General features: G+C 47.1%; 3 long non-coding RNA genes across 3 annotated transcripts; all 3 read right to left on the bottom strand.

The window, feature by feature from the left end:
- Positions 1-76: 76 nt before the first annotated feature.
- On the bottom strand, positions 77-2,203 carry LOC110681014. The gene is made up of 5 exons (XR_002503061.1): positions 1,873-2,203; positions 1,464-1,809; positions 1,055-1,400; positions 646-991; positions 77-582 (listed from the first exon to the last, which is right to left on the bottom strand). It is a non-coding gene; the product is annotated as an uncharacterized LOC110681014 (long non-coding RNA).
- Positions 2,204-2,244: 41 nt separating this feature from the next.
- On the bottom strand, positions 2,245-3,846 carry LOC110681015. Its single transcript, XR_002503062.1, has 4 exons — positions 3,506-3,846; positions 3,097-3,442; positions 2,691-3,033; positions 2,245-2,627 (listed from the first exon to the last, which is right to left on the bottom strand). It is a non-coding gene; the product is annotated as an uncharacterized LOC110681015 (long non-coding RNA).
- A 31-nt stretch (positions 3,847-3,877) lies between these two features.
- Positions 3,878-5,479, bottom strand: LOC110681016. The gene is made up of 4 exons (XR_002503063.1): positions 5,139-5,479; positions 4,730-5,075; positions 4,324-4,666; positions 3,878-4,260 (listed from the first exon to the last, which is right to left on the bottom strand). It is a non-coding gene; the product is annotated as an uncharacterized LOC110681016 (long non-coding RNA).
- Positions 5,480-7,614: the final 2,135 nt, after the last annotated feature.

Below are 7,614 nucleotides of genomic sequence, written 5' to 3' on the forward strand. Positions count from 1 at the left end.
CGTGAACTTGTGATTTAAGATATTCTCTGCGGTAAAAATCTCAATGAGATACGGTTATATTTTAACTGTTTGCTATCTCAACATTTATAATTTCTAATTACGTATTTGTAACATTTAGGGTACGATATTGTGCAGCAGTTTTGGGTTTATAATTTATTTGCTAGGGAATATATTTATTCGTCAACTCTTTAACATATTGGTGGCCCTGAAAAGGGCCGTTTGTTTAGGTCAAAACTGCAACACCGATAGAATTAATCCATCGACTATGATATTCAACAGGGAATATTATTCCAAACAAGTTCAAGGGTCGATTTTCGTGTGGGCTATAATCAGTGATGATCAACAAGGCAGAGTCGATGAGGGCCAGACAGATCACTGACTGACGAAATCCAAACTCTGTCGGATCTGTGGATGCGTCACGCAAACGCAACGCAGGTAATCAGTGCTTGTTGGTGTCAGAACAAGGCAGAGCTCCACCGGAGGAAGGCCGGTGCCCTCAACCGGCAGAGATGCCCCGACTGCGAGAATAAGAAGACAATCCATTACGGATATCATCGGTTGGCGAAGGTTTCGCGGTTGGTTCTGGAAGAAATGGAAGAAATGTTTTAGGCATTTTGTGTGAACTCTATCAATGAATCTTATTACCAGAAGATTGAACCGGAACCAGTAATCTGCCAAATCTCACTTCCTCTTCCACACTGCTTGGATGGAACGGATGTGACGAAGGCAAGGAGCGTATGATCGGCTAGTTTGAATACGCGGCTATTTAAGGGTTGAAGAACCCTTGTGCGGAATCCAAACTCTATCGGATCTGTGGATGCGTCACGCAAACGCAACGCAGGTAATCAGTGCTTGTTGTTGGTGTCAGAACAAGGCAGAGCTCCACCGGAGGAAGGCCGGTGCCCTCAACCGGCAGAGATGCCCCGACTGCGAGAATAAGAAGACAATCCATTACGGATATCATCGATTGGCGAAGGTTTCGCGGTTGGTTCTGGAAGAAATGAAAGCAATGTTTTAGGCATTTTGTGTGAACTCTATCAATGAATCTTATTACCAGAAGATTGAACCGGAACCAGTAATCTGCCAAATCTCACTTCCTCTTCTACACTGCTTGGATGGAACGGATGTGACGAAGGCAAGGAGCGTATGATCGGCTAGTTTGAATACGCGGCTATTTAAGGGTTGAAGAACCCTTGTGCGGAATCCAAACTCTGTCGGATCTGTGGATGCGTCACGCAAACGCAACGCAGGTAATCAGTGCTTGTTGTTGGTGTCAGAACAAGGCAGAGCTCCACCGGAGGAAGGCCGGTGCCCTCAACCGGCAGAGATGCCCCGACTGCGAGAATAAGAAGACAATCCATTACGGATATCATCGATTGGCGAAGGTTTCGCGGTTGGTTCTGGAAGAAATGGAAGCAATGTTTTAGGCATTTTGTGCGAACTCTATCAATGAATCTTATTACCAGAAGATTGAACCGGAACCAGTAATCTGCCAAATCTCACTTCCTCTTCCACACTGCTTGGATGGAACGGATGTGACGAAGGCAAGGAGCGTATGATCGGCTAGTTTGAATACGCGGCTATTTAAGGGTTGAAGAACCCTTGTGCGGAATCCAAACCCTGTCGGATCTGTGGATGCGTCACGCAAACGCAACGCAGGTAATCAGTGCTTGTTGTTGGTGTCAGAACAAGGCAGAGCTCCACCGGAGGAAGGCCGGTGCCCTCAACCGGCAGAGATGCCCCGACTGCGAGAATAAGAAGACAATCCATTACGGATATCATCGATTGGCGAAGGTTTCGCGGTTGGTTCTGGAAGAAATGGAAGCAATGTTTTAGGCATTTTGTGCGAACTCTATCAATGAATCTTATTACCAGAAGATTGAACCGGAACCAGTAATCTGCCAAATCTCACTTCCTCTTCCACACTGCTTGGATGGAACGGATGTGACGAAGGCAAGGAGCGTATGATCGGCTAGTTTGAATACGCGGCTATTTAAGGGTTGAAGAACCCTTGTGCGGAATCCAAACTCTGTCGGATCTGTGGATGCGTCACGCAAACGCAACGCAGGTAATCAGTGCTTGTTGTTGGTGTCAGAACAAGGCAGAGCTCCACCGGAGGAAGGCCGGTGCCCTCAACCGGCAGAGATGCCCCGACTGCGAGAATAAGAAGACAATCCATTACGGATATCATCGATTGGCGAAGGTTTCGCGATTGGTTCTGGAAGAAATGGAAGAAATGTTTTAGGCATTTTGTGTGAACTCTATCAATGAATCTTATTACCAGAAGATTGAACCGGAACCAGTAATCTGCCAAATCTCACTTCCTCTTCCACACTGCTTGGATGGAACGGATGTGACGAAGACAAGGAGCGTATGATCGGCTAGTTTGAATACGCGGCTATTTAAGGGATGAAGATCCCTTGTGCGGAATCCAAACTCTGTCGAATCTGTGGATGCGTCACGCAAACGCAACGCAGGTAATCAGTGCTTGTTGTTGGTGTCAGAACAAGGCAGAGCTCCACCGGAGGAAGGCCGGTGCCCTCAACCGGCAGAGATGCCCCGACTGCGAGAATAAGAAGACAATCCATTACGGATATCATCGATTGGCGAAGGTTTCGCGGTTGGTTCTGGAAGAAATGGAAGAAATGTTTTAGGCATTTTGTGTGAACTCTATCAATGAATCTTATTACCAGAAGATTGAACCGGAACCAGTAATCTGCCAAATCTCACTTCTTCTTCCACACTGCTTGGATGGAACGGATGTGACGAAGGCAAGGAGCGTATGATCGGCTAGTTTGAATACGCGGCTATTTAAGGGTTGAAGAACCCTTGTGCGGAATCCAAACTCTGTCGGATCTGTGGATGCGTCACGCAAACGCAACGCAGGTAATCAGTGCTTGTTGGTGTCAGAACAAGGCAGAGCTCCACCGGAGGAAGGCCGGTGCCCTCAACCGGCAGAGATGCCCCGACTGCGAGAATAAGAAGACAATCCATTACGGATATCATCGATTGGCGAAGGTTTCGCGGTTGGTTCTGGAAGAAATGGAAGAAATGTTTTAGGCATTTTGTGTGAACTCTATCAATGAATCTTATTACCAGAAGATTGAACCGGAACCAGTAATCTGCCAAATCTCACTTCCTCTTCCACACTGCTTGGATGGAACGGATGTGACGAAGGCAAGGAGCGTATGATCGGCTAGTTTGAATACGCGGCTATTTAAGGGTTGAAGAACCCTTGTGCGGAATCCAAACTCTGTCGGATCTGTGGATGCGTCACGCAAACGCAACGCAGGTAATCAGTGCTTGTTGTTGGTGTCAGAACAAGGCAGAGCTCCACCGGAGGAAGGCCGGTGCCCTCAACCGGCAGAGATGCCCCGACTGCGAGAATAAGAAGACAATCCATTACGGATATCATCGATTGGCGAAGGTTTCGCGGTTGGTTCTGGAAGAAATGGAAGCAATGTTTTAGGCATTTTGTGCGAACTCTATCAATGAATCTTATTACCAGAAGATTGAACCGGAACCAGTAATCTGCCAAATCTCACTTCCTCTTCCACACTGCTTGGATGGAACGGATGTGACGAAGGCAAGGAGCGTATGATCGGCTAGTTTGAATACGCGGCTATTTAAGGGTTGAAGAACCCTTGTGCGGAATCCAAACCCTGTCGGATCTGTGGATGCGTCACGCAAACGCAACGCAGGTAATCAGTGCTTGTTGTTGGTGTCAGAACAAGGCAGAGCTCCACCGGAGGAAGGCCGGTGCCCTCAATCGGCAGAGATGCCCCGACTGCGAGAATAAGAAGACAATCCATTACGGATATCATCGATTGGCGAAGGTTTCGCGATTGGTTCTGGAAGAAATGGAAGAAATGTTTTAGGCATTTTGTGTGAACTCTATCAATGAATCTTATTACCAGAAGATTGAACCGGAACCAGTAATCTGCCAAATCTCACTTCCTCTTCCACACTGCTTGGATGGAACGGATGTGACGAAGACAAGGAGCGTATGATCGGCTAGTTTGAATACGCGGCTATTTAAGGGATGAAGATCCCTTGTGCGGAATCCAAACTCTGTCGAATCTGTGGATGCGTCACGCAAACGCAACGCAGGTAATCAGTGCTTGTTGTTGGTGTCAGAACAAGGCAGAGCTCCACCGGAGGAAGGCCGGTGCCCTCAACCGGCAGAGATGCCCCGACTGCGAGAATAAGAAGACAATCCATTACGGATATCATCGATTGGCGAAGGTTTCGCGGTTGGTTCTGGAAGAAATGGAAGAAATGTTTTAGGCAATTTGTGTGAACTCTATCAATGAATCTTATTACCAGAAGATTGAACCGGAACCAGTAATCTGCCAAATCTCACTTCTTCTTCCACACTGCTTGGATGGAACGGATGTGACGAAGGCAAGGAGCGTATGATCGGCTAGTTTGAATACGCGGCTATTTAAGGGTTGAAGAACCCTTGTGCGGAATCCAAACTCTGTTGGATCTGTGGATGCGTCACGCAAACGCAACGCAGGTAATCAGTGCTTGTTGGTGTCAGAACAAGGCAGAGCTCCACCGGAGGAAGGCCGGTGCCCTCAACCGGCAGAGATGCCCCGACTGCGAGAATAAGAAGACAATCCATTACGGATATCATCGATTGGCGAAGGTTTCGCGGTTGGTTCTGGAAGAAATGGAAGAAATGTTTTAGGCATTTTGTGTGAACTCTATCAATGAATCTTATTACCAGAAGATTGAACCGGAACCAGTAATCTGCCAAATCTCACTTCCTCTTCCACACTGCTTGGATGGAACGGATGTGACGAAGGCAAGGAGCGTATGATCGGCTAGTTTGAATACGCGGCTATTTAAGGGTTGAAGAACCCTTGTGCGGAATCCAAACTCTGTCGGATCTGTGGATGCGTCACGCAAACGCAACGCAGGTAATCAGTGCTTGTTGTTGGTGTCAGAACAAGGCAGAGCTCCACCGGAGGAAGGCCGGTGCCCTCAACCGGCAGAGATGCCCCGACTGCGAGAATAAGAAGACAATCCATTACGGATATCATCGATTGGCGAAGGTTTCGCGGTTGGTTCTGGAAGAAATGGAAGCAATGTTTTAGGCATTTTGTGCGAACTCTATCAATGAATCTTATTACCAGAAGATTGAACCGGAACCAGTAATCTGCCAAATCTCACTTCCTCTTCCACACTGCTTGGATGGAACGGATGTGACGAAGGCAAGGAGCGTATGATCGGCTAGTTTGAATACGCGGCTATTTAAGGGTTGAAGAACCCTTGTGCGGAATCCAAACCCTGTCGGATCTGTGGATGCGTCACGCAAACGCAACGCAGGTAATCAGTGCTTGTTGTTGGTGTCAGAACAAGGCAGAGCTCCACCGGAGGAAGGCCGGTGCCCTCAATCGGCAGAGATGCCCCGACTGCGAGAATAAGAAGACAATCCATTACGGATATCATCGATTGGCGAAGGTTTCGCGATTGGTTCTGGAAGAAATGGAAGAAATGTTTTAGGCATTTTGTGTGAACTCTATCAATGAATCTTATTACCAGAAGATTGAACCGGAACCAGTAATCTGCCAAATCTCACTTCCTCTTCCACACTGCTTGGATGGAACGGATGTGACGAAGACAAGGAGCGTATGATCGGCTAGTTTGAATACGCGGCTATTTAAGGGATGAAGATCCCTTGTGCGGAATCCAAACTCTGTCGAATCTGTGGATGCGTCACGCAAACGCAACGCAGGTAATCAGTGCTTGTTGTTGGTGTCAGAACAAGGCAGAGCTCCACCGGAGGAAGGCCGGTGCCCCTCAACCGGTAGAGATGCCCCGACTGCGAGAATAAGAAGACAATCCATTACGGATATCATCGATTGGCGAAGGTTTCGCGGTTGGTTCTGGAAGAAATGGAAGAAATGTTTTAGGCATTTTGTGTGAACTCTATCAATGAATCTTATTACCAGAAGATTGAACCGGAACCAGTAATCTGCCAAATCTCACTTCCTCTTCCACACTGCTTGGATGGAACGGATGTGACGAAGGCAAGGAGCGTATGATCGGCTAGTTTGAATACGCGGCTATTTAAGGGTTGAAGATCCCTTGTGCGGAATCCAAACTCTGTCGGATCTGTGGATGCGTCACGCAAACGCAACGCAGGTAATCAGTGCTTGTTGGTGTCAGAACAAGGCAGAGCTCCACCGGAGGAAGGCCGGTGCCCTCAACCGGCAGAGATGCCCCGACTGCGAGAATAAGAAGACAATCCATTACGGATATCATCGATTGGCGAAGGTTTCACGGTTGGTTCTGGAAGAAATGGAAGCAATGTTTTAGGCATTTTGTGTGAACTCTATCAATGAATCTTATTACCAGAAGAATGAACCGGAACCAGTAATCTGCCAAATCTCACTTCCTCTTCCACACTGCTTGGATGGAACGGATGTGACGAAGGCAAGGAGCGTATGATCGGCAAGTTGAATACTCGGCTATTTAAGGGTTGAAGATCCCTTGTGCGGAATCCAAACTCTGTCGGATCTTGGTTAAAAGCAAATGAACAACTTGACATCGTTGAACTAGCATGAGCGATCACAGCTTAGATAAGATGGAGATCACTATCTTATGGCAGGGAGCAAGCTAAATAGTGGGCGATGGTATGAGAAATAGGTGATGTATCTCTTTGTTGGCAGTTCGGGGGTTTTTCTAGTGAACACCATGTCTATACAGGAGCCACCCAGTGTGGTTGGGAGCTTAGGATCGGAGGAAAGTTTAAACCCCAACAGTCATGAACTCAACGAAGCCGCTGTTCTCCTGTTTTGACACATCAATATTAAAGTCTCCTGTAACGATGACTGGAACATCTCGCGATACGTAGTGATACAGGTGCCTGGCTATGAAGGCTTGCCATATTTAACCGTTGTGCTGGGCAGAGATATATGCAGAATAAAACCATACTGCACCCATCGACTACAATATCTGCGGCACAAATGTCCCCATAGTTTTCAGCCTCTTTGAGAATGGGATCGTGCTGCTCACTCAATTTCTCAATTGTGTGCGGTGTTGAAGCCACTGAGACGGAGGCCTTTTCAAATATTGCCACACCTCCTGCTCTCGCATTTTCCCTCTTGAATTTGGATATGCATCTGTAACCTGTTTAGAAATGGTTGGAAATTATTAACATTGAAATTGAACTTTATGTATTTTAAGTGTACCTTCAAGCTGCGTGGTTACATTGCTATCCATCCACGTTTCGCTTAGCGCCAAAATGTCCGCTCGAGTCATTACCCGATCAGTGGATATGTCTTCAGAATGTGCATTGAGGCTTTGAACGTTGAGGCTCATCAAGACGGTCGAGTATTTCCGCCATTTTCCAGAAACGCGATCATTTCATCACTGAGGGTCATTAGCCTGTGGTTTTCTAACCGTTTAATCTCGTCCCGTAGTTCCTTCATTTTAGGGGTGTTGCTACCTTTTCCATGATGGAATATGAAACAGTTGGAGGTGTTCGTAGGTAAAGGCCGTCTATTGAGCTCACACGAGATATGGCGACGTAAACCAACTGTTGCTCCTGGGTTTTGTCATAGTCGACAACAATCTCGGGGAATGTGCCTCCTTGAGATTTGT

This window comes from Aedes aegypti, unplaced genomic scaffold, assembly GCF_002204515.2.
Source record: "Aedes aegypti strain LVP_AGWG unplaced genomic scaffold, AaegL5.0 Primary Assembly AGWG_AaegL5_hic_scaff_2345_PBJ_arrow, whole genome shotgun sequence".
NCBI classification, from domain to species: Eukaryota; Metazoa; Arthropoda; class Insecta; order Diptera; family Culicidae; genus Aedes; species Aedes aegypti.